The sequence below is a fragment of the Pinus tabuliformis genome, chromosome 2_1, assembly GCF_031772625.1.
Source record: "Pinus tabuliformis cultivar Carrire ecotype Pingquan chromosome 2_1, CPIR1, whole genome shotgun sequence".
Lineage (NCBI taxonomy): Eukaryota > Viridiplantae > Streptophyta > Pinopsida > Pinales > Pinaceae > Pinus > Pinus tabuliformis.
Genome location: NC_142299.1, coordinates 344,899,597 through 344,926,102, shown reverse-complemented (window position 1 = coordinate 344,926,102; position 26,506 = coordinate 344,899,597).

Sequence of the window (26,506 nt, the reverse complement as noted above, 5' to 3'; positions counted from 1 at the left end):
CAGGAGGGGGACAATCCCTCAAATGTTTTCATGATGAGTTTTAATGTCAATGTGGCTACACAATCACGAGATTATGGTGAAGCTGAAACATCCAAGGATAAATCTATTCCCTTAACTATAGATCCACTTCATATTGAGCGACCCTTTGTTGAGTCTATACCTCAGATATCGAAAGGTTCTGCTAAACACACGACTATCAACCCTAATGCTAGGGCAGCCCTGAACTACTCCATTGTCTAGGATTTGGCTCAAAGTCCATGCGTTATGTTTGCTTTGAGGTACTCCAATCATGTCCAGCTCAACGAAGTGCTTTGCTTTCAACGATCAGGGAAGTTGATCCAAACAACTCTTTAGTGCTCACTTTTGACATGGTCAATGTCAAAAAGAGTGTTCCTCATCATATGGCTTTTCAAATAAAGTCTGTTAACACCCAGGTTGTTCCCTTTGACTCCTAAGGGAATACGGCTGGGGTAACCACTAACCAAGCTTTGGATTACAGGTCCTAGCCAACCTGTAATCAGAGAGGGCTCTCTCTTTTAGTTTTAACTTTGTTCTTTGAGGATTTTAGGCTAGTTGTGAGGTATGGGTTTTGATTTAAATTTTGGTTGAATGATGTCTTCCAGTAGCTAAGATGAAGATCTTCAGAGGGTTTCAGTCCATTGGGCAATGGAGTCTGTGATTATGTGCTATTTGAGGTATTGAGTAAGATTGCTTAAAACTGTAGGGCCATTTAGATATATCATGAAACAAACTTAAAATTGTGATGATGAAATATGATTAACCAGTGAAAGGAAATAAAGAGTTTTTCACTAAGCTGGTGATGTAAGAAAGAGATGTATCACCCAGGAGCAGATTTGAATTCCTGAGCAATAGTCACCGTGAAAGTTTTAATCTGAAGGTGCAGCAATTGAGAATTACACTTTCATAACTATAACTGGAAGAAAAACATTCATAACAGCATAGATTGAGTTCAGGGTATTCAATGAATAAATCCTGAAACTATTCTTTTTCTGTGCTATTAAACTGTGACATATAGAACATGAACAGATTAAGACAGAATAAATACATAACAAGAAGGTTTAAGAGACTTATTGTGCCATGAAATATGCAGGAATCCTGTAGCAATAAGCAAACGCACCACAACACATCAAACAACACAGAACTTTAGAAATTCCATTTGCTCCCTGTATTAAACTCTGAAATTTACAACATAGGCTCTTTTGAAGAGAAAATCAACAACCCCTACAAGCTAGTTCGAGGGGATATATATACAATCGGTTTTACAAAATATCTGAACGCTGAGTCATTAAATCAATAACTGCGTTCACCAACTTTCAGAATAGCAGATAAGGAAGTTATTGCTGCTCTAGATACACAATGAATATGCTTTGGTTCTGTCAGAGACCTTTTTGACTTTTGGAGGCCACTGAGTCGGTTGAGCGTTCTGCATTAATTCTGAATGATATGTCTTTCTAGCTCTGTCGTGCTATAGCTTTCTCGGCAATGTCATTTGTACCTGTTACTGTTGCTTTGGTGGCGAAATTGCTTTGCTGAGTTGGCTCAGCCCAGTCTTTTACAATCATAGTGGATGTATTACCTGTCTGAACACGATGATTTGTATTTTGTTTTGAAAATTTGATGAAAACCTGTGTGTTTACAGCAATGTCTGTATCATGTTGGTCCACCATTCCTATGTAGGCAACTGATGCCTCAAAATTGTGCCTAGTGTTTCATCTACCTCTGTATATTTGAAGTAAGTAGGAGGCACTTCAAAAAAATGCCTGATTTCATTCATGATGAAAAACAAATTCTCTATTTTTTCATAGAGGCTCTGCCCAGATGCAGGCCCTGCTTCTTCTGGGGTGCTTGATCCTGCAGTGATCTGATTAGTGGCAAATGTATTCACCCTTTTTGCATAATTCTCATGTGACAGCAACCTACCTGCACTGTTTAGTAGGCTGGGAAGGCCTCTGCTATGCAATGCTGTAAATTTATCTGTGAACTTATTTACCTCTGTTTGCATCTCCTGGCACCTTCTATCCAATGTCTGCACCAAACTTCTCAAAGTTAGGACCCTCTTTATCAGCAAGATGGTGTCCGTTCTATTGGTGATCCCTATTGCTGCCAGCTGAGGGCCTGTGCGGTTATTAAGGACATTTATCATTCTGTTGGCTATCTCAGGCATAGTGCCTAGAGATGCCCTTGCTCTTTGGCTTTCCTTGTGTGCCCTGCCTATGAGCTCCATGTGCTCATGAATAGTCTCTATGTACTGCCATTGATCTGTTATTGATTGGCCAATATTGGCCCATAAGACTTTCTTGATCTCAGCTACCACCTTGTCAAGGGAGAGCTCCTTCTCCAGTTCTTTTATCCTTTTCTCAAGAGCTCTTACTTCCCTGGTTTTCTCAGCCACAGTTTTCTTAAATTTGTCATATTTCTCATTAAGTGTGGCCAATTTCTCCTTGGCTTCATTCAGCTCTGCCATCTAGGCTTCTAGGACTTGAATTTCTTTCATCATCTTCTGCATATCCAGGCTTGGAGCCTGTTCTGATGTCGTTGCTGGTGCTGATGTTGATGGGCCTGTTTCAGCTGTCTGCCTTGTGGGAGGAGTAATAGTTTGAGGGGGCTCCTCAAGGTTTATAACTTGCTGAGGGGGCTGAGATTTCTGGCCTCCCTCTTTCTGCTTTAGTGCTTCTTGTAACGCAGCCTCTATTTCTACCATCTTTCCTTCTGTTTGTACCAGCTGTTTGTGCAGTGTTAGCAGCATGGCTGCTACATCCTCGTCCTTCCTTTGCTGAGCAACCTCTTCTGTTTGAGGGTGAATGGTTGTCAGGATCTTCGCCATCTTTCTCAACGCTGCAATATCTGCATCTCTCTCCTTTAGCAGTGCCTGTATAGCTTTGGGATCCTTTGGGTCATGCCCAAGTTCAATAATAATATCCTCCAAAGACCTGATCCTGTTGTCTTTGGCCTGAGAGGATGCCTTCTCCAACTCAAGTTGGGCAGTTGTATTATGCAGATTGTTTTGTAATTTGTGTACCAGGAAGGTCTTGTCTGCAAGGGTTGAATAGACCATCTCACCCGTTTGCTTATGAAGCTCTATCTGGTCCATAGGGTGGATGTCTTTTGCAAGGACCTCAAGGTTGGTCCTTATATAGTCTGCAGCTGACTGTGGCTGCAGCATAGTGGGAATGAAATGACTCATTGTCATTTTCCCCTCTGTTATGTCATATGCTGACATAAGCCTTTGCTGGTTTGTAGGGGCCATTTTAAGCAGGTGATTGTAGAGTTGGAGCCTGACTGGCTCATTTCTCTTCTTGATGTCAATAAATTGTTGCTTTATGCCTGATTCAACTCTCCTTTGCTGGCTGGAGGAGCTGACCTCTCCTCCAAGGGTTCTTTCTTGTTCCTGCTGAAAGGAACTGGCGGATGCCTCCATACTAGGGGGGCCCATACCCAATGATTGCCCAATAGGCATTTCTTCTTCAGAAAGGGGATTTATTCTTTGTCTCTTTTCCCCTTGTTGATTTGTTGATGTGGTGAGGGGAGTCTCTTGCTCTCTATCCCTTTTCTTGCCTCTTTCTTCATTTACTGGTGTTTGGAGTACTGAAGTCTCCACTATTGTTTCTTGCCTTGGAGGCACACTTTGTTGAGCCTGCTGCTCTGTAGAAACGGGAGCTTCAGCGACTTGTTCTTGCTATTTGGGCTGCTCCATCTGTTGTTCTGCTGTAGGGGGTGGCAGTTCTTGTTCCATCTCCTTTTCTTTACCTTTGCTGGCTACCTGAGGAGCAGTTTTAGCTGCTTGCTGGGGGGCTGCAGAGGATGAGGCAGCTGGTCCGAGTTGCACTTGATAAGAGGAGGAAACCTGCCCACAAGTTTCCAAGTCAGCCTCTTTCTCAAGATTCCTTATTTCTCTTTGTAGAATTTCCTCTTTTTTACTTGCTTCTTCTAATGTGCCCTCTTTCCATCCTAACAAATTGGCATATTTTTCAATGTGGGGCAGCCTGACATGATCATAACTAGCCAATTTATACTTGACCCTTCTAAGGCTGATGAAGTGATTTGGGTCATAGGGTATCCAGAGGAAGCTAGTTTGTAGTCCAAGGCGTTGCAAGATCTTGTCTGCTTCTTGCCATGCCTCTTCTCTTTTGTTATAGATGAATGGGCCTAGCTGATTTCTGACCTTCAGTTGTACCTTCTTGTTTTTGCTGTGGAAATGGACCATGTCTACATTTCCAAACTGCCTGAAGTACTCTAAGGCAAAGAGTCTCATAGGGACATATCTTGGCAGCCTATATGGGGCTAGCTCACAGCCATATATCCTGATCACTGTGTGGTTTTGGTAAAAGTACCAATCCCCAATGCTGTAGGCTTTTGAGAGCTGGAGAATCCTTTGCATCTCATCTGTTAATCTTGGAGGAGGGGCACTCAACAACAAGGACATGGCTAGATGGATGAAAAGGTCAATGAATTCACAGTAGTTGTATGGTGAAAAGCATGTCAGATGAAAAAATGAGGACCAAAAAACTACAGACCTTGGGTTCCCTTGGACATCCAGCTTCTTGAGAGTAATAGGGAAGCTATCAGGCTGATAAAATAGAAACAGGTGATAGATATAAGCAGTATATCTGAATATCCTTTCCCTCTCTAGATTCATCAATTGCTCATGAATCTTATTGGCAATGTATGTAGCATAATCATAACGAACAGCAGGAGGCTTTCCAGGGGAAAAGATGGACAACATGGCCAAAATGGTTTCATCAACGTGCCCAGCTGTTCTATATCCCAGGACATAACTGATCATATCCACAAGCAATTTGCCCAGCTCATTAAGGTATGCATTTGCAATAGGGGGATACCTCACAGTTTCAGAGCCTGATTGGATGAACAACTGATTGATTTTTACAATTTGGGCACTGGACAGCTTACCTCCTTCCTTTATCAAATCCATGATGGAGAGGGGAGTCAATGGCCTTGAAGATTGAAAATGTAGCATTTCATTTATGGCCTCAGGGGTGACATGGAACAATACTGAGCCTGAGGAATTGAGGACAGCTCTCTGACAGGGGTCATAGTTGGCACTGCATCTATGAATTAAATCTGGGAGGACATTGACCTGAGGAAGGTTATAAATGGGCAAATTGGAGTCCCAAATCCCTAGGATATCATTACCACTGAGATGCTTGGCTTTGAGGTCATTGATTACTTGAATGTTATATTTGGTGTCCATTGAGAGCACTTCTGCCATTTGGTAATCTCTGTCAGCCAGGGCCTGCCACTCTAGCTCTCTTTGTGGGGCATTAAGAGGTTCAACATTCAGTGTAACTGGTGTCTCCATGGTTCACTAACACTTGGAAATGGATTTGAACTTGATTTTGCAGGCACAACAACATAGGGCAGTGAATTTTGCAAGAGCAGGGCAATTTGCAGAGGAAAACAAGTGAATTATGGTGAAAATAAGTTACAATGCTCCTGAAAGAGGTTGAATGAGCAAATATTGAGATTTACAGGTGGTTTTCCCGGTGAATTAGTGCAGCAGAGGTTTAAGTTCATGAATGCGCAAACTGACTGTAATTTGATGGAAACTTGGCTCAATGTGGACTTCTGTAGGTGAATTCAAGCTTAGAACTAAAGATAAATGGTGGCCACAGAGGATTTACTGGAGGTTACAGTGTTTTTCACTCTTTTAAAGCTTGTTTTGGTGAATTATGCACAAAACCAGGTGCAGAGGGGAGATTTTGGAGAAATACCTGGTGAATTCTGGCAATGGTGACAAATGCAGGTGAATTGAAGATGCCCACGGTCTTTAAATCGATTTGTTGCAGGTTGGCGGCGAGGATGTCGTAAAACACATGCAGAGAGCACAGTAGAGTTTTGGTGAAAATATGAGAAAAACGCGAAATTTGGTGAAAATATGGACTTTTTGGGCCTTTGGCGCATTTTTTGGATGACGTTAGCATGACGACATCGAGTGGGGTCAGGTACGGAAGGGTGACGTGGCGGCTTGTGAGTGGTCCACGGGGACTGGTGAGGTGGCGGACAGGTCGGAGCGATGGCGGGCCGGGCGCTGATGCGGGGCCGACTTGGCGTGACGTGGGCGTGACGCAGGCAGGCGGTATACGGAGGGCGGTAAGCGGTTCCATCGGACCGCTTATGGTACGGGGGTGGTATTGGCAGGCGGCCTCCCGATATAACCTGGGAGCGACGCGTGGCATTGCCCTGACGTCACCCTCTGACATTTTTCGGGAGGTAACGTCCGGACATCGGGGGTGGCCCGATATTGATATGGGCCGTTGAATGGGAAAACCCAGATCCGACGGGCGACGGGTTGCCAAGATGAAAGGGCAATACGGCAGCGGGGCGAGCAATAAATTATTGTTTTTTATGGAAAAGCGCGCTTGGCGGGACCTTTGGAAATCAAAGAAAATATGGGTTTTTTCAATGTTTTTTGTGTTCACTGTGCATTATAACAAACTTTGGGTTTGGCGGAAAAAGTGGGTTTCCACAATGTTTTTGCAAATGGCGCTGGTGAAACTTTGTGAAGGGGTTGTAAGGGGAAAAGGGGTGGGGTTTAGGTTATTAAACCAACGTGGGGTTAGTTTAATCCCTGATTTTAACCAAAGCATCTTGAACAAGACTTTGATTCTGCATGGGTATCCAATATTTGGACATATGGCTATAATGCCAAAGGGGAGGGATATATACATTTTTGGGGTTTTATACACCATAGTGTTATAGTAATAGGGAGGGGGAAACATAGGGAGGTAAGTATAGATAGAGTTAGTAGTTAGTTTTGGATGGAAGATATGGAGAAGAGGAAGCAAAGACTAAGTTTTATTAGGAAACAAACATAGTTAGGGAGTAGATCAAAATGAAAAGAATTTTACACAGGAAATGTGGCTCTTCATGGCACAAGGATCAATAAATGAATTTGTTTTCTCTCATGAACAAAGGTGGTATTGGGATGTTAGCAAGGAATATGATGGGGGATGATTGGGAAGTTAGACATGGTTCATCTTGATGCTACCAAACTGCTGAATAGGAAGATCTGCACTGACACCATGTTTTTCCATTGCTTAGGCCAGTGAAATGTCATAAATCATGCTTCTACAACTGATCTGAAAATGGATTGTACTTGTTTAAGGGTGCAAGGTATCCATTCTCAATAATTTCAACTGTGAGCTAGACACTCCAAATGACCTCTAAAAATGTATAAACTTCTTATTTCTTATACAGAGATAGACTGTAGGGGCATTCACCGGACATGTCACCTCTAAAAAGAGGATGAGTTCCAGAGGCTACCTGGCCCTCTACAGGCTCTGCCTAAAGAAATAACAAAGTAAGCACTTAGAAGTCTTTGACATACACATACTTGAAGTTTTAAGGTCTTGCGGAATACGACAAGTAACTTTCTGCAGCTGAACAGGTGATTATGAGTGTATGCAAGTTATATTTATTTGTTGTTTAAGACTATATATCAGTTTTGTTTAGCATCTCATCTTCAGCAAATAAAGACATCAAAATGATAAAGCAGTTTGCCCCCTCCTGGGCTACATCTGCTGAACCAAGCCTCTCCAACAAGGCTTGTCCTCTTGTATTAAAATTGCTACAAAGGCTAATACAAGAAATATGGTGTCTCAAAGGATAGATATGACTATAAATATAGAATTAGAAGATAGGAATTAGCCAAACATGCTCTTTCCCAAACACTAAACATTGAATTCTGTACCTTATACAGTACTTTCCCCAATTGGCCCTGGTGGCCCTTTAAACTTGCATGGAGAATTTCAAGTTGAAGATGACCTCAATTGGTTCTGAAACCTCTGCCATTAGAATCATAAGGTCGAAAATAGCAGACATAGGCTTTTGACTCACCAAAAATGGATGAACATAGCCCCCAAACAGCTCCAACACTGAAATGGCCCTCGTGGCCCTAAAAGCTTCCCTGAAGCTAAACAGTGAGAAGAATGCCTCAGAAGGAAAAACGAGCTGTAGAAATGGATTCAAAAGGCTGGAAAACTTTAGAAATGACCTTCATTCCACATTCACTGGCTGCACAATTCCCAATGCAGCTCCCAAACTGATTTGGCCCTCGTGGCTCCTGGAAATTCCACGAAGCTAAAACACCTGCAAATGACCTCAGATGGCTATGAAACCTGTGCCAATGGCTTCAGAAGGTCGAAGAGACCCAAAATCAAAAAACAATTCGTCCAAAACCGACTTTCCTAGCCAAAGTTATGGCCATTTACTCTTGACTGCCAATTTGGCCTAACAAAACCCCAGTTACATTTAGTGACGGCCAGTTAAGCCCGCCACATATGGCGGGACCGCCAAATTTGGCGCTTCGCCAATTCCACCGCTAACTAAACTGCTGTTACAATTAATGTTGCATGTGACCAGCTGGCGGATTTGCTTCGGATTCCGTGCCCGGCAGTTAGTGTGCTGGCTCCTGGTTCCCGGGCCGAGGTCACATGGAGGGTGGGGCTGGCCCCCTTTGGTTTCCGCCGAAATCAATTTAAACTTTTAAATGTGTTTGTTCCATTCAAATAACAAATGAGTGTTGGGTGGCGCGTTGGTAAGTCTTTGGAGTGTTAACGTGGAGGTCAAGGGATCAAACCCTTGAACTCCCAAAATAATTTTGAAATGCGCCGCGCCCATGAAGTTTGCTGACGTCACACAGGCCACGTGGCGCCCACTGGGCCTGCCACGTGGCACTTCCTGATTCACTGCCAAAAAGGAATATTCCTTGGAATATTCCAAAGAATATTCCGTGGAATATTCTTTTTCTAATTAATTTTTTTTTTTAAATTCAAATTTCTAAAGTTATTGAGCAATTCTTCTTTTTTCCATAACTTCCTCATACGGCGACCGTTTTTCGAACCGTTTGCGGCGCCAGAATAGGGGGAACGAGAACTTTCCAGTCATTCAGGTTCCAATCAGTTCTGATCACTTTCATTTTTGACCATTTTACGACACTTGGTCCTAAGCTCCTGATCACAATCTGATCTCAAAATGGAATGTACTTGTTAAGAGTGCAAGGTATCCATTTCCTATAATTTCAACTATGAGCTAGACACTCCAAATGACCTCTAAAATTGTGTAAAATTATTATTTCTTATACATAGATAGACTGTAGGGGCATTCACCGGACATGTCACCTCTAAAAAGAGGATGAGTTCTAGAGGCTACCTGGCCCTCTACAGGCTCTGCCTAAAGAAATAACCAAGTAAACACTTAGAAGTCTTTGACATACACATGCTTGAAGTTTAAGGTGTTGCGGAATAAGACAAACAACTTTCTGCAGCTGGATAGGTGATTATGTGTATATGCAAGTTATGTATATTTTGCTGTTTAAAACTTTATATCAGTTTTTTTTACCATACCATCTTTAGCAAATAAAAGACATTAAAATGATAAAGCAGTTCACCCCCTCCTGGGCTACATCTGCTGGACCAAGCCTCTCCAACTAGGCTTGTCCTCTTGTATTAAAATTGCTACAAAGGCTAATACAAGAATATGGGTGTCTCAAAGGACAGATCTGACTGTAAATACAGAATTAGAAGATAGGAATTAGCCAAACATGCCCTTTCCCAAACACTAAACAATGAATTTTGACCCTTATACAGTACTTTCCCCAATTGGCCCTAGTGGCCCTTCAAACTTGCATGGAGAATTTTGAGGTGAATATGACCTCAATTGGTTCTGAAACCTCTGCCATTAGACTCAGAAGGTCGAAAATAGCAGACATAGGCCTTTGAATCACCAAAAACAGATGAACATAGCCTCCAAATAGCTCATGCACTGAAATGGCCCTAGTGGCCCTGAAAGCTTCCCTGAAGCTAAACAGTGAGAAGAATGCCTCAAAAGGAAAAACGAGCTGTAGAAATGGATTCATAAGGCTGGAAATCTTCAGGAATGACCTTCATTCCACTTCCAATGGCTGCAGAATTCCCAATGCAGCTCCCAAATTGATTTGGCCCTAGTGGCTCCTGGAACTTCCACGAAGCAAGCACACCTGAAAATGACCTCAGATGGCTGTGAAACCTATGCCAATGGCTTCAGAAGGTCAAAGAGACCCAAAATCAAAAAAAAATCGTCCAAAACGGACTTTCCTAGCCAAAGTTATGGCCATTTACTCCCAACTGCCAGTTTGGCCTAACAAAACCCCAGTTAACTTTAGTTATGGCCAGTTAGGCCCGCCAAATATGGCGGGACCGCCAAATTTGGCGCTCCAACAATTCCGCCACCAACTGAACTGTTGTTACAATAAATGTCTGCCTCGGATTGCGTGCTAACCGTTTGGGCTGGCGGTTAGTGCCTAGCTCTTGGTTCCGGGTCGAGGTCATATGGAGGGCGGGCTGGCCCTTAGGGGCTGGCCCCCTTTGCTTTCCCCACTCCGCAATTTTTAAATTTTAAAATAATATTCCTCCACCCATTGAGCAAGTCAATTGGTCGAGGTGCGTTGGTAAACCTTTGTAGTTGCACGACAGAGGTCGCGGGTTCAAACCAGGCCCATGCGAATCCTTTTTTTAACATGCGCCCAAAAAAACCTGCTGACGTCATCTGGGGCCACGTGGCGCCCTCCTGGCCTGCCACGTGGCGCCCTCTGATTGGTTGCTGAAACGGGAATATTCCCTGGAATATTCCAAGGAATATTCTGTGGAATATTCTTTTTTAAATTTTTTTTGAAAAATCAAATTTTCTAATGTTATGGACAAATTATTCTTTTTGCCATATCTTCCTCATACTGTGACCGTTTGTCGAACCGTTTGTGGCGCCAGAATTGGGAGGACGAGCACTTTCCATTCATTCAGGTTCCAATCAGTTCCGAGCACTTTCATTTTTTACCATTTTACGACACTTGGTACTGAGCTCCTGATCACACCTCCCAAATGAGAAGGCTTTTGGTCCCCAAAAGCTCACTGAATCTTTGAACTGAACTGTACAGCACTTGAGGAACAGAAATATCCTCTCCCATTCAGCCAAAAGAGCATATTGATGCCAAAATGTCCTGCCTTATCAACTGTCGTCATGGCGAATGTTGCTGCATAAACCAAGGACTCGTCGAATCCCGACCAACCTTGTTCGCCAGACAAACTGAAAGTTTGCAGAAACCAGCAATGAAACTTGCTGATATATGAGCTGAAATATTTCTCTAAACATGTGGGCTTGATAGCTGTCACGATGCCCATCCATGGCACCTCCTCTCCAGAAGAAGAGCTGCCTCCCAAATGAGAAGGCTTTTACAAAGATGAAACACTTCATCCTTTCTCCTCTTTACAATCTTGGAGATCAAATTAACTTTTTCCAAGTCAATATTACATTACATGCATGGTTAAAAACAAAGTAATCAACCCTTCAAGTTAATCACACATACATGTTTAAAAAAAACAAGGAAATCATCATGATCCCTGTGCACATGCATATCATTCTCATGCATACAGTTTATCCTTCAACTTTCTCTTAAGTACAATCATAAGTACAAGATCCTCGATCACATGTACATGTACTTTCAAAGCTGAAATGAATATAACTTTCGCTGCAATAGAGTGAGTCTCATACTCAGCTTTCCATCCTGCAACTTGCATTCCCTTACCCAAGAAATGCATAATCAAAAGACCTGCAACTTTAATTGGATAAGAATTCTAACCACTTCTTACCAATCCATTTCAAAGGCGCTTCCTTTAACTACAAATCGATATCAACATGTGTATCATCCTAACACATATCAATGATGGAAACTTCCTTCCCATTCTTGCCATACTCTTGCTCCAATTTCTTTAACTTTTGTGGAAGCATTGTTGGATTCAGAGTCCAACACCTTTCAGCAGTATGTCCATGCTTATGGCAATAAGTGCAACACATGTTCATCTTCTTGACAGCATGATTTGCATTGTTCAATGGAACTTTGGCTTCTTGCCTCCTTTCCTTCAAAAGTTTCCTGCATGTTGCCATTCTTTTCTAACATCTAGAAACACTATGATTAAACAAACCACAAAAAGAACATGCAATTCTTTTCCAATGCTTGTGTGGAAATTTTCCATGCTTTACATGATCAAAGGAAATATGATTGAAATCAGATTTATACCTTTCCCTTTCACCTTCATTACCTTCATGAGGAGGTGAATCAAATGAAGAAGAAGCTCCTTTTGGAACACCATCAATCCCTTCAATGGTTTTAGAGCTTTTACCACTTTCTTGTTCAAGTGCATGCTTATGCACACCTTCTTCCTGCAATGCATGTTTCAAACTATTGCATTCCTCAAGGATACAACCTTTACAACCTTGAGATAGAGAACCTGAAATGAAACTCCTTCTAGGAACTGTTTCAATTGCCTTCATGGCTGCTTTGGAGCTTTCTCCATAAGATTTTCCATAGCCAAGACCCAAATTCTTAGGCCTTACCTCAACCATTATTGGCTCAACTATACCCTGTGCATGTTTGCCCAGTCCTTTTCCTTCATATCCCGTTTTGGACATCAACTTGGACCCTATGCCTCTGGTATGTTTCTCAAAAGAACCAACATAAACATTCTTATCAGAATTTGAAGACAAACTAAAATTGTTTACCTCTTCTTCAAGTTGATACTTGGCTAAGGATTCTTTGGAAACAAGGAGTTGTGTCTCCAACTCATGCATCCTTTCCAGCTTCATGTTTGCAATATGAAGTTGGCCTTCCATTTCCTGCAATTGGTTAGAAAGCAACCGCTTGTCTTCCCTCATGGAATTCAACTGCTCTTGAAGTCTAGAGCTCATTCTTTCATCCTCATACATTTCTCTCACCATATTCATCATGATGAAAAATTCTTGCTTCAAGCCTTCATCAAAGAATCTTGTGAAGGAGGACGATTTTGAGAACTCACTTATGGAAGTCATTATAAAAATGAACAAAAGAGCTTCAGCAAACTCACAAAACAAGTAGTAAAGCAGTCAATCTTCAACACTGCTTAAGACACCTTTCAAGCTACACAATCAAGCTAGTGATGTTAGTCAAGAAACCTAGTGCTCTGATACCATCTGTTCTGAAAATGGAATGTACTTGTTAAGGGTGCAAGGTATCCATTTCCAATAATTTCAACTGTGAGCTAGACACTCCAAATGACCTCTAAAATTGTGTAAACTTCTTATTTCTTATATAGAGATAGACTGTAGGGGCATTCACCGGACATGTCACCTCTAAAAAGATGATGAGTTCCAGAGGCTACCTAGCCCTCTACAGGCTCTGCCTAAAGAAATAACCAAGGAAACACTTAGAAGTCTTTGACATACACATGCTTGAAGTTTAAGGTCTTGCGAAATAAGACAAACAACTTTCTGCAGCTGAATAGGTGATTATGTGTATATGCAAGTTATGTATGTTTTGCTGTTTAAAACTTTATATCAGTTTTGTTTAGCATACCATCTTCAGCAAATAAAAGACATCAAAATGATAAAGCAGTTCACCCCCTCCTGGCCTACATCTGCTGGACCAAGCCTCTCCAACTAGGCTTGTCCTCTTGTATTAAAATTGCTACAAAGGCTAATACAAGAATATGGGTGCCTCAAAGGATAGATCTGACTGTAAATACAGAATCAGAAGATAGGAATTAGCCAAACATGCTCTTTCCCAAACACTAAACAGTGAATTTTGTACCTTTTACAGTACTTTCCCCAATTGGCCCTAGTGGCCCTTTAAGGTTCCATGGAGAATTTCGAGGTGAATATGACCTCAATTGGTTCTGAAACCTCTGCCATTAGACTCAAAAGGTCGAAAATAGCAGACATAAGCTTTTGAATCACCAAAAACGGATGAACATAGCCTCCAAACAGCTCATGCACTGAAATGGCCCTAGTGGCCCTGAAAGCTTCCCTGAAGCTAAACAATGAGAAGAATGCCTCAAAAGGCAAAACAAGCTGTAGAAATGGATTCAGAAGGCTGGAAAACTTCAGGAATGACTTTCGTTCCACTTCCAATGGCTGTACAATTCCCAATGCAGCTCCCAAACTGATTTGGCCCTAGTGGCTCCTGGGACTTCCACGAAGCAAAAACACCTGCAAATGACCTCAGATGGCTGTGAAACCTATGCCAATGGCTTCAGAAGGTTGAAGAGACCCAAAATCAAAAACAAATTCATCCAAAATGGACTTTCCTAGCCAAAGTTATGGCCATTTACTCCCAACTGCCAGTTTGGCCTAACAAAACCCCAGTTAACTTTAGTGACAGCCAGTTAGGCCCGCCAAATATGGCGGGACTGCCAAATTTGGCGCTCCGCCAATTCCGCCGCCAACTGAACTGTTGTTACAATAAATGTCTGCCTCGGATTGCGTGCTAACTGTTTGGGCTGGCGATTAGTGCTTAGCTCCTGGTTCCGGGTCGAGGTCATATGGAGGGCGGGCTGGCCCTTAGGGGCTGGCCCCCTTTGCTTTTCCCGCTCCGCAATTTTTAAAATTTAAAATAATATTGCTCCGCCCATTGAGCAAGTCAATCGGTCGTGGTGCGTTGGTAAACCTTTGTAGTTGCACGACAGAGGTCGCGGGTTCAAACCCGGCCCATGCCAATCCTTTTTTTAACATACGCCCAAAAAAACCTGCTGACGTCATCTGGGGCCACGTGGCGCCCTCCGGGCCTGCCACGTGGTGCCCTCTGATTGGTGGCTGAAAAGGGAATATTCCTTGGAATATTCCTTGGAATATTCTGTGGAATATTCTTTTTTTATTTTTTTTTGAAAAATCAAATTTTCTAATGTTATGGACAAATTATTCTTTTTGCCATATCTTCCTCATACGGTGACCGTTTTTCGAACCGTTTGACTTGGAAAAAGTTAATCTGATCTCCAAGATTGTAAAGAGGAGAAAGGATGAAGTGTTTCATCTTTATAAGAGCCTTCTCATTTGGGAGGCAATTCTTCTTCTGGAGCGGAGGTGCCATGGATGGGCCTCGTGATAGTGGTAAACCCACATGTTTAGAGAAAGATTTCAGCTCATATATCAGCAAGTTTCATTGCTGGTTTCTGCAAATTTTCAGTTTGTCTGGCAAACATGCTTGGTCGAGATTCGACAAGAGTTTGGCTTATGCAGCGAAAAGTTTCCATGATGACAGTTGGCAAGGCAGGACATTTTGGCATCAGTATGCTCTTTTGGCTGAAAGGGAGAGGAAATTTCTATTCCTCAAGTGTTGTACAGTTCAGTTCAGAGGTTCAATGAGCTTTTGGGGACCAAAAGCCTTCTCACTTGGGAGGTGTGATCAGGAGCTCAGGACCAAGTGTCGTAAAATGGTCAAAATTGAAAGTGCTCAAAACTGATTGGAACCTCAACGACCAGATAGAGCTTGTCTTCCTAATTTCGGCACCGCAAATGGTTCGAAAAACGGTCGCCGTATGAGAAAGTTATGCCAAAATTAAGAATTGCTCAATAACTTTAGAAATTTGAATTTTTTTAAAAAAATTAAAAAAAAAAGAATATTCCACAGAATATTCTTTGGAATATTCCGAAGAATATCCTTTTTTAACAGCCAATCAGAAAGTGCCACGTGGCAGGCTCGAAGGGTGCCACGTGGCCCTGGGTGACGTCATCAAGTGTATGGGCGCATATTAAAATTTCGAGTGGCATGGGCAAGGTTTGAACCCATGACCTGCCTGCCACAAGCCTTACGCCTCACCGTTAGGCCACAGGAGCGGGACTTGAAAGGTTGAGCGAGCAAACTTGATTTAAATTTAAAACTGTGCTACGGGCGGGAAAATTAAGGGGGCCAGCCCCTAAGCGCCAGCCCCCGCACACCATATGACCGGGTGCCCAGAACCGTGGGCTAACCCCTAACCTCCAGCGCGCAATCCAATGCTAACCGCCAATCGAAAATTCCGGTCACATGCGCATTTATCACTGCAGTTAAGTTGGCGGAGTTTTTGGCGGAGCACCAAATTTGGGCGGTCCCGCCATATTTGGCGGGCTTAACTGGCCGTCACTAAATGTAACTGGGGTTTTGTTAGGCCAAACTGGCAGTTAGGAGTAAATGGCCATAACTTTGGCTAGGAAAGTCCGTTTTGGATGAATTTTTTTTTTTATTTTGGGTCTGTTCGACCTTCTGAAGTCATTGGCATAGGTTTCACAGCCACTTGAGGTCATTTGCAGGTGTTTTAGCTTCGTGGAAGTTCCAGGAGCCACTAGGGCCAAATCAGTTTGGGAGCTGCATTGGGAATTGTGTAGCCAGTGAATGTGGAATGAAGGTCATTCCTAAAGTTTCCCAGCCTTCTGAATCCATTTCTACAGCTTGTTTTTCCTTCTGAGGCATTCTTCTCACTGTTTAGCTTCAGGGAAGCTTTCAGGGCCACCAGGGCCATTTCAGGGATTGAGCTGTTTGGGGGCTATGTTCATCCGTTTTTGGTGATTCAAAAGCCTATGTCTGCTATTTTCAACCTTCTGAGTCTAATGGCAGAGGTTTCAGAACCAATTGAGGTCATATTCACCTCAAAATTCTCCATGCAAGTGTAAAGGGCCACCAGGGCCAATTGGGGAAAGTACTGTATAAGGTACAAAATCACTGTTTAGTGTTTGGGAAAGAGTATGTTTGGCTAATTCCTATATTCTAATTTTGTATTTACAGTCAGATCTGTCTTTTGAGACACCCATATTCTTGTATTAGCCTTTGTAGCAATTTTAATACAAGAGGACAAGCCTAGCTGGAGAGGCTTGGTCCAGCAGATGTAGCCCAGAGGGGGGCTGAACTGCTTTATCATTTTGATGTATTTTATTTGCTGAAGATGATATGGTAAACAAAACTGATATCAAGTTTTAAACAGCAAAATATACATAACTTGCATACCCACATAATCACCTATTCAGCTGCAGAAAGTTGTTTGTCTTATTCCGCAAGACCTTAAACTTCAAGCATGTGTATGTCAAAGACTTCTAAGTGTTTACTTGTTTATTTCTTTAGGCAGAGCCTGTAGAGGGCCAGGTAGCCTCTGGAACTCATCCTCCTTTTAGAGGTGACATGTTTGGTGAATGCCCCTACAATCTATCTCTGTATAAGAAATAAGAAGTTTATACATTTTTAGAGGTCATTTGGAGAGTCTAGCTCACAGTTGAAATTATTGAGAATGGATACCTTGCACCCTTAAACAAGTACATTCCATTTTAGATCAGATGGTAAAGAGGAGACTCAAATGGTTCGAAAAATGGTCGTCGTACATTCATCTGAAAATGGAATGTACTTGTTTAAGGGTGCAAGGTAAGCATTTCCAATAATTTCAACTGTGAGCTAGACACTCCAAATGACCTCTAAAATTGTGCAAACTTCTTATTTCTTATACAAAGATAGACTGTAGGGGCATTCATCGGACATGTCACCTCTAAAAAGAGGATGAGTTCCAGAGGCTACCTGGCCTTCTACAGGCTCTGCCTAAAGAAATAACAAAGTAAACACTTAGAAGTCTTTGACATACACATACTTGAAGTTTAAGGTCTTGCGGAATAAGACAAGTAACTTTCTGTAGCTGAACAGGAGATTATGTGTGCGTGCAAGTTATATTTATCTGTTGTTTAATACTTTATATCAGTTTTGTTTAGCATACCATCTTCAGCAAATAAAGACATCAAAATGATAAAGCAGTTCACCCCCTCCTGGGCTACATCTGCTGGACCAAGCCTCTCCAACTAGGCTTGTCCTCTTGTATTAAAATTGCTACAAAGTCTAATACAAGAATATGGGTGTCTCAAAGGACAGATCTGACTGTAAATACAGAATCAGAAGATAGGAATTAGCCAAACATGCTCTTTCCCAAACACTAAACAGTGAAATTTGTACCTTATACAGTACTTTCCCTAATTGGCCCTGGTGGCCCTTTAAACTTGCATGGAGAATTTCGAGGTGAAGATGACCTCAATTGGTTCTGAAACTACTTCCATTAGACTCAGAAGGTCGAAAATAGCAGACATAGGCTTTTGAATCACCAAAAACGGATGAACATAGCCCCCAAACAGCTCATGCACTGAAATGGCCCTCGTGGCCCTGAAAGCTTCCCTGAAGCTAAACAGTGAAAAGAATGCCTCAGAAGGCAAAACGAGCTATATAAATGGATTCAGAAGGCTGAAAAACTTCAGGAATGACCTTTGTTCCACATTCACTGGCTGCACAATTCCCAATGCAGCTCCCAAACTGATTTGGCCCTCGTGGCTCCTGGAACTTCCATGAAGCAAAAACACCCGCAAATGACGTTAGATGGCTGTGAAACCTATTCCAATAGCTTTAGAAGGTCGAAGAGACCCAAAATAAAATAAAAAATCTGTCCAAAACCGACTTTCCTAGCCAAAGTTATGGCCATTTACTCCTGACTACTAGTTTGGCCTAACAAAACCCCAGTTACATTTAGTGACGGCCAGTTAAGCCCGCCAAATATGGCGGGACCGCCAAATTTGGCGCTCCGCCAATTCCGCCGCTAACTAAACTGCTGTTACAATTAATGTTGCATGTGACCAGCTGGCGGATTTGCTTCGGATTCCGTGCCCGGCGGTTAGTGTGCTGGCTCCTGGTTCCCGGGCCGAGGTCACATGGAGGGCGGGGCTGGCCCTTAGGGGCTGGCCCCCTTTGGTTTCGCACCGAAATCAAATTAAACTTTTAAATGTGTTTGTTCCATTCAAATAAAAACTGAGCGTTGGGTGGCGCGCTGGTAAGTCTTTGGAGTGTTAAGTGGAGGTCGCGGGTTCAAACCCTTGAACTCCCAAAATAATTTTGAAATGCGTCGCGCCCATGAAGTTTGTTGACATCACACAGGCCACGTTGCACCCTCCAGGCCTGCCACGTGGAACTTCCTGATTGGCTGCCAAAAAGTAATATTCCCCAGAATATTCCGTGGAATATTCTTTTTTAATTTTATTTTTTTTAAATTCAAATTTCTAAAGTTATTGAGCAATTCTTCTTTTTGCCATAACTTCCTCATACGGCGACCGTTTTTCGAACCGTTTGCGGCGCCGAAATCAGGGGAATGAGCACTTTCTGGTCGTTCAGGTTCCAATCAGTTCTGAGCACTTACAATTTTGACCATTTTACGACACTTGGTCCTGAGCTCCTGATCACACCTCCCAAATGAGAAGGCTTTTGGTCCCCAAAAGCTCACTGAATATTTGAACTGAACTGTACAGCACTTGAGGAACAGAAATATCCTCTTCCGTTCAACCAAAAGAGCATACTGATGCCAAAATGTCCTGCCTTGCCAACTGTCGTCATGGCAACTTTTCGCTGCATAAGCCAAACTCTTGTCGAATCCCGACCAACCTTGTTCGCCAGTCAAAATGAAAATTTGCAGGAACCAACAATGAAACTTGCTGATATATAAGCTGAAATATTCCCCTGCATATGTGGGTTTTCCACTGAAACGATGCCCATCCATGGCACCTCCGCTCCAGAAGAAGAGCTGCCTCCCAAATGAGAAGGCTCTTACAAAGATGAAACACTTCATCATTTCTCCTCTTTACAATCTTGGAGATCAAATTAACTTTTTCCAAGTCAATATTACATTACATGCATGGTTAAAAACAAAGTAATCAACCCTTCAAGTTAATCACACATACATGTTTAAAAAAACAAGGAAATCATCATGATCCCTGTGCTCATGCATATCATTCTCATGCATACAGTTTATCCTTCAACTTTCTCTTAAGTACAATCATAAGTACAAGATCCTCGATCACATGTACATGTACTTTCAAAGCTAAAATTAATATATCCTTTGCTACAATAGAGTTATTCTCATACTCAGCTTTCCATCTTGCACTTGCATTCCCTTAACAATGAAATGCATTCAATCAAAAGACATGCAACTTCAATTGGATAAGAATTCTAACCATTTCTTACCAATCCATTTCAAAGGCGCTTCCTTTAACTGCACATCAATATCAACATGTGTATCATCCTGACACATATCAATGATGGAAACTTCCTTCCCATTCTTGCCATACTCTTGCTCCAATTTCTTTAACTTTTGTGGAAGCATTGTTGGATTCAGAGTCCAACACCTTTCAGCAGTATGTCCATGCTTATGGCAATAAGTGCAACAAATGTTCATCTTCTTGACAGCATGATTTGCATTGTTCATTGGAACTTTGGCTTCTTGCCTCCTTTCCTTCAAAAGTTTCGTGCATGTTGTCATTCTTTTCCAACATCTAGAAACACTATGGTTAAACAAACCACAAAAAGAACATGCAATTCTTTTCCAATGCTTGTGTGGAATTTTTCCATGCTTTACATGATCAAAGGAACTATGATTGAAATCAGATTTATACCTTTGTCTTTCACCTTCATTACCTTCATGAGGAGATGAATCAAATGAAGAAGAAGCTTCTTTTGGAACACCATCAATCCCTTCAATGGTTTTAGAGCTTTCGCCACTCCCTTGTTCAAGTGCATGCTTATGCACACCTTCTTCTTGCAAAGCATGTTTCAAACTATTGCATTCCTCAAGAATACAACCTTTACAACCTTGAGATAAAGAACCTGAAATGAAACTCCTTCTAGGAACTGTTTCAATTGCCTTCATGGCTACTTTGGAACATTCTCCATAAGATTGTCCATAACCAAGACCCAAATTCTTAGGCCTTACCTCAACCATTATTGGCTCAACTATACCCTGTGCATGTTTTCCCAATCCTTGTCCTTCATATCCCATTTTGGACATCAACTTGGACCCTATGCCTCTGTTGTGTTTCTCAAAAGAACCAACATAAACATTCTTATCAGAATTTGAAGACAAACTAGAATTGTTTACCTCTTCTTCAAGCTGATACTTGGCTAAGGCTTCTTTGGCAACAAGGAGTTCTCTCCAACTCATGCATCCTTTCCAGATTCATGTTTGCAATATGGAGTTGGCCTTTCATTTCCTGCAATTGGTTAGAAAGCAACTGCTTCTCTTCCCTCATGGAATTCAACTGCTCTTGAAGTCTAGAGCTTTTTCTTTCATCCTCATACATTTCTCTCACCATATTCATCATGATGAAAAATTCTTGCTTCAAGCCTTCATCAAAGAATCTTGTGAAGGAGGACGATTTTGAGAACTCACTTATGGAAGTTGTCATTGTAAAAATGAACAAAAGAGCTTCAGCAACTCAAACAACAAGTACTTTGCGGAATAATAAAGCAGTCAATCTCCAACACTGCTTAAGACACCTTTCAAGCTACACAATCAAGCTAGTGATGTCAGTCAAGCAACCTAGTGCTCTGATACCATCTTGATCTGAAAATGGAATGTACTTGTTTAAGGGTGCAAGGTCTCCATTTCCAATAATTTCAACTGTGAGCTAGACACTCCAAATGACCTCTAAAATTGTGCAAACTTCTTATTTGTTATACAGAGATAGACTGTAGGGGCATTCACCGGACATGTCACCTCTAAAAAGAGGATGAGTTCCAGAGGCTACCTAGCCCTCTACAGGCTCTGCCTAAAGAAATAACAAAGTAAACACTTAGAAGTCTTTGATATACACATACTTGAAGTTTAAGGTCTTGCGGAATAAGACAAGTAACTTTCTGTAGCTGAACAGGAGATTATGTGTGCATGCAAGTTATATTTATCTGTTGTTTAATACTTTATATCAGTTTTTTTTAGCATACCATCTTCAGCAAATAAAGACATCCAAATGATAAAGCAGTTCACCCCCTCATCGGCTACATCTGCTGGACCAAGCCTCTCCAGCTAGGCTTGTCCTCTTGTATTAAAATTGCTACAAAGGCTAATACAAGAATATGGGTGTCTCAAAGGACAGATCTGACTGTAAATATAGAATCAGAAGATAGGAATTAGCCAAACATGCTCTTTCCCAAACACTAAACAGTGAAATTTGTACCTTATATAGTACTTTCCCCAATTGGCCCTGGTGTCCCTTTAAACTTGCATGGAGAATTTTGAGGTGAATATGACCTCAATTGGTTATGAAACTACTGCCATTAGACTCAAAAGGTCGAAAATAGCAGACATAGGCTTTTGAATCACCAAAAACGGATGAACATAGTCCCCAAACAGCTCATGCAATGAAATGGCCCTAGTGGCCCTGAAAGCTTCCCTGAAGCTAAACAGTGAAAAGAATGCCTCAGAAGGCAAAACGAGCTGTAGAAATGGATTCAGAAGGCTGAAAACCTTCAGGAATGGCCTTCATTCCACATTCACTGGCTGCACAATTCCCAATGCAGCTCCCAAACTGATTTGGCCCTCGTGGCTCCTAGAACTTCCATGAAGTAAAAACACCTGTAAATGACCTCAGATGGCTGTGAAACCTATGCCAATGGCTTTAGAAGGTCGAAGAGACCCAAAATATAAAAAAAAATCCATCCAAAACTGACTTTCCTAGCCAAAGTTATGGCCATTTACTCCTGACTGCCAGTTTGGCCTAACAAAACCCCAGTTACATTTAGTGACGGCCAGTTAAGCCCGCCAGATATGGCGGGACCGCCAAATTTTGCGCTCCGCCGATTCCGCCACTAACTAAACTACTGTTACAATTAATGTTGCATGTGACCACCTGGCGGATTTGCTTCGGATTCCATGCCCGGCGGTTAGTGTGCTGGCTCCTGGTTCCCGGGCCGAGGTCACATGGAGGGCGGGGCTGGCCCCCTTTGGTTTCCCGCCGAAATCAATTTAAACATTTAAATGTGTTTGTTCCATTCAAATAACAACTGAGCGTTGGGTGGCGCGTTGGTAAGTCTTTGGAGTGTTAACGTGGAGGTCGTGGGTTCAAACCCTTGAACTCCCAAAATAATTCTGAAATGCGCCGCGCCCATGAAGTTTGCTGACGTCACACAAGCCACATTGCGCCCTCCAGGCCTGCCACGTGGCACTTCCTGATTGGCTGCCAAAAAGTAATATACCCTGGAATATTCCAAAGAATATTCCATGGAATATTCCAAAGAATATTCCGTGGAATATTCTTTTTTTAATTTTTTATTTTTTTTAAATTCAAATTTCTAAAGTTATTGAGCAATTCTTCTTTTTGCCATAACTTCCTCATAGGGCGACCGTTTTTCGAACCGTTTGCGGTGCCAGAATCCGGGGAACGAGCACTTACCGGTCATTCAGGTTCCAATCAGTTCTGAGCACTTACATTTTTGACCATTTTACGACACTTGGTCCTGAGCTCCTGATCACACCCCTTTGCTTTTCCCGCTCCACAATTTTTAAAATTTAAAATAATATTGCTCCGCCCATTGAGCAAGTCAATCCATCATAGAGTGCAAGGAACCAAGGAGACACAACTCTTTGTTGCCAAAGAAGCCTTAGCCAAGTATCAGCTTGAAGAAGAGGTAAACAATTCTAGTTTGTCTTCAAATTCTGATAAGAATGTTTATGTTGGTTCTTTTGAGAAACATACCAGAGGCATAGGGTCCAAGTTGATGTCCAAAATGGGATATCAAGGACAAGGATTGGGAAAACATGCACAGGGTATAGTTGAGCCAATAATGGTTGAGGTAAGGCCTAAGAATTTGGGTCTTGGTTATGGACAATCTTGTGGAGAAAATTCTAAAGCAGCCATGAAGGCAATTGAAATAGTTCCTAGCAGGAGTTTCATTTTAGGTTCTCTATCTCAAGGTTGTAAAGGTTGTATCCTTGAGGAATGCAATAGTTTGAAACATGCGTTGCAAGAAGAAGGTGTGCATAAGCATGCACTTGAACAAGAGAATTGTGAAAGCTCTAAAACCATTGAAGGGATTCATGGTGTTCCAAAAGGAGCTTCTTCTTCGTTTGATTCATCTCCTCATGAAGATAATGAACGTGACAGAGAAAAGTATAAATCTGATTTCAATCATATTTCCTTTGATCATGTAAAGCATGGAAAATTTCCACACAAGCATTGGAAAAGAATTGCATGTTCTTTTTGTGGTTTGCTTAACCATAGTGTTTCTAGATGTTGGAAAATAATGGAAACATACAGGAAACTTTTGAAGGAAAGGAGGCAAGAAGCCAAAGTTCCAATGAACAATGCAAATCATGTTGTCAAGAAGATGAACATGTGCTGCACTTATTGCCATAAGCATGGACATACTGCTGAAAGGTGTTGGACTCTGAATCCAACAATGCTTCCATGAAAGTTAAAGAAATTGGAGAAAGAGTATGGCAAGAATGGGAAGGAACTTTCCATCATTGATATGTGTCAGGATGATACACATGTTGATATTGATGTGTAGTTAAAGGAAGCACCTTTGAAATGGATTGGTAAGAAATGGTTAGAATTCTTATCCAATTAAAGTTGCATGTCTTTTGGTTGAATGCATTTCTTGGTTAAGGGAATGCAAGTTGCAGAATGGAAAGCTGAGTATGAGACTCACTCTATTGCAGCGAAAGTTATATTCATTTCAGCTTTGAAAGTACATGTACATGTGATCGAGGATCTTGTACTTATGATTGTACTTAAGAGAAAGTTGAAGGATAAACTGCATGCATTAGAATGATATGCATGTGCACAAGGATCATGATGATTTCCTTGTTTTTTTTTAAACATGTATGTGTGATTAACTTGAAGGGTTGATTACTTTGTTTTTAACCATGCATGTAATGTAATCTTGACTTGGAAAAAGTTAATTTGATCTCCAAGATTGTAAAGGGGAGAGATGATGAAGTATTTCATCTTTGTAAGAGCCTTCTCATTTGGGAGGCAGTTCTTCTTCTGTAGCAGAGGTGCCATGGATGGGCATCATGATAGTGGCAAACCCACATGTCTAGAGAAAGATTTCAGCTCATATATCAGCAAGTTTCATTGCTGGTTTCTGTAAACTTTCAGCTTGTCTGGCGAACAAGCTTGGTCGGGATTCGACAAGAGTTTGGCTTATGCAGCGAAAAGTTGCCATGACGACAGTTGGCAAGGCCGGACATTTTGGCATCAGTATGCTCTCTTGGCTGAAAGGGAGAGGATATTTCTGTTCCTCAAGTGCTGTACAGTTCAGTTCAAAGATTGAGTGAGCTTTTGGGGACCAAAAGCCTTCTCATTTGGGAGGTGTGATCAGGAGCTCAGTACCAAGTGTCGTAAAATGGTCAAAAATGAAATTGCTCAAAACTGATTGGAACCTGAACAACTGGAAATTTCTCATCTTCCCGATTCTGGCGCCGCAAACGGTTCGAAAAATAGTCGCCGTATGAGAAAGTTATGCCAAAAATAAGAATTGCTCAGTAACTTTAGAAATTTGAATTTAAAAAAAAAAAATTAAAAAAAGAATATTCCTTGGAATATTCTGAGGAATATTCCTTGGAATATTCTGAGGAATATTCTTTTTTAACAGCGAATCAAAATCTGCCACGTGGCAGGCCCGGAGGGCGCCACGTGGCCCTAGGTGACGTCAGCAAAGTGTTGTGGGCGCATATGCATATAAAAGTTTGGTGGCAGCGTGGTTTGAACACACGACCAACCTTACCACACTCCCACGCTTTACCACTATGCCATGAGAATCACACTTGGCTACATCTCTGAATGGAGTTTTATTAAAGTTTAATTGATTTCGGTGGAAAACCAAAGGGGGCCAGCCCCGCCCTCCATGTGACCTCGGCCCGGGAACCAGGAGCTTAAGCTAACCGCCAGCCCAAACGGTCAGCACGCAATCCGAGGAAGACATTTAATTTGACTGCAGTTCAGTTGGCGGCGGAATTGGCGGAGCGCCAAATTTGGTGGTCCCGCCATATTTGGCGGGCTTAACTGGCCGTCACTAAATGTAACTGGGGTTTTGTTAGGCCAAACTGGTAGTCAGGAGTAAATGGCCATAACTTTGGCTAGGAAAGTCTGTTTTGGACGGATTTTTTTTTGTTTTTGGGTCTCTTCGACCTTCTGAAGCCATTGGCATAGGTTTCACAGCCATCTGAGGTCATTTGCAGGTGTTTTTGCTTCGGGGAAGTTCCAGGAGCCACGAGGGTCAAATTAGTTTGGGAGCTGCATTGGGAATTGTGTAGCCAGTGAATGTGGAACGAAGGTCATTCCTGAAGGTTTTCAGCCTTCTGAATCCATTTCTACATCTCGTTTTTCCTTCTGAGGCATTCTTCTCACTGTTTAGCTTCAGGGAAGCTTTCAGGGCCACTAGGGCCATTTCGGTGCATGAGCTGTTTGGGGGCTATGTTCATCCGTTTTTGGTGATTCAAAAGCCTATATCTGCTATTTTCGACCTTTTGAGTCTAATGGAAGAGGTTTCAGAACCAATTGAGGTCATCTTCACCTTGAAATTTTCCATGCAAGTTTAAAGGGCCACCAGGGCCAATTGAGGAAAGTATTGTATAAGGTACAAAATTCATTGTTTAGTGAAAGGGAAAGAGCATGATTAGCTAATTCCTATCTTCTGATTCTGTATTTACAGTTAGATCTGTCCTTTGAGACACCCATATTCTTGTATTAGCCTTTGTAGCAATTTTAATACAAGAGGACAAGCCTAGTTGGAGAGGCTTGGTCCAGCAGATGTAGCCCAGGAGGGGTGAACTGCTTTATCATTTTGATGTCTTTATTTGCTGAAGATGATATGTTAAACAAAACTGATATAAAGTTTTAAACAACAAATATACATAACTTACAT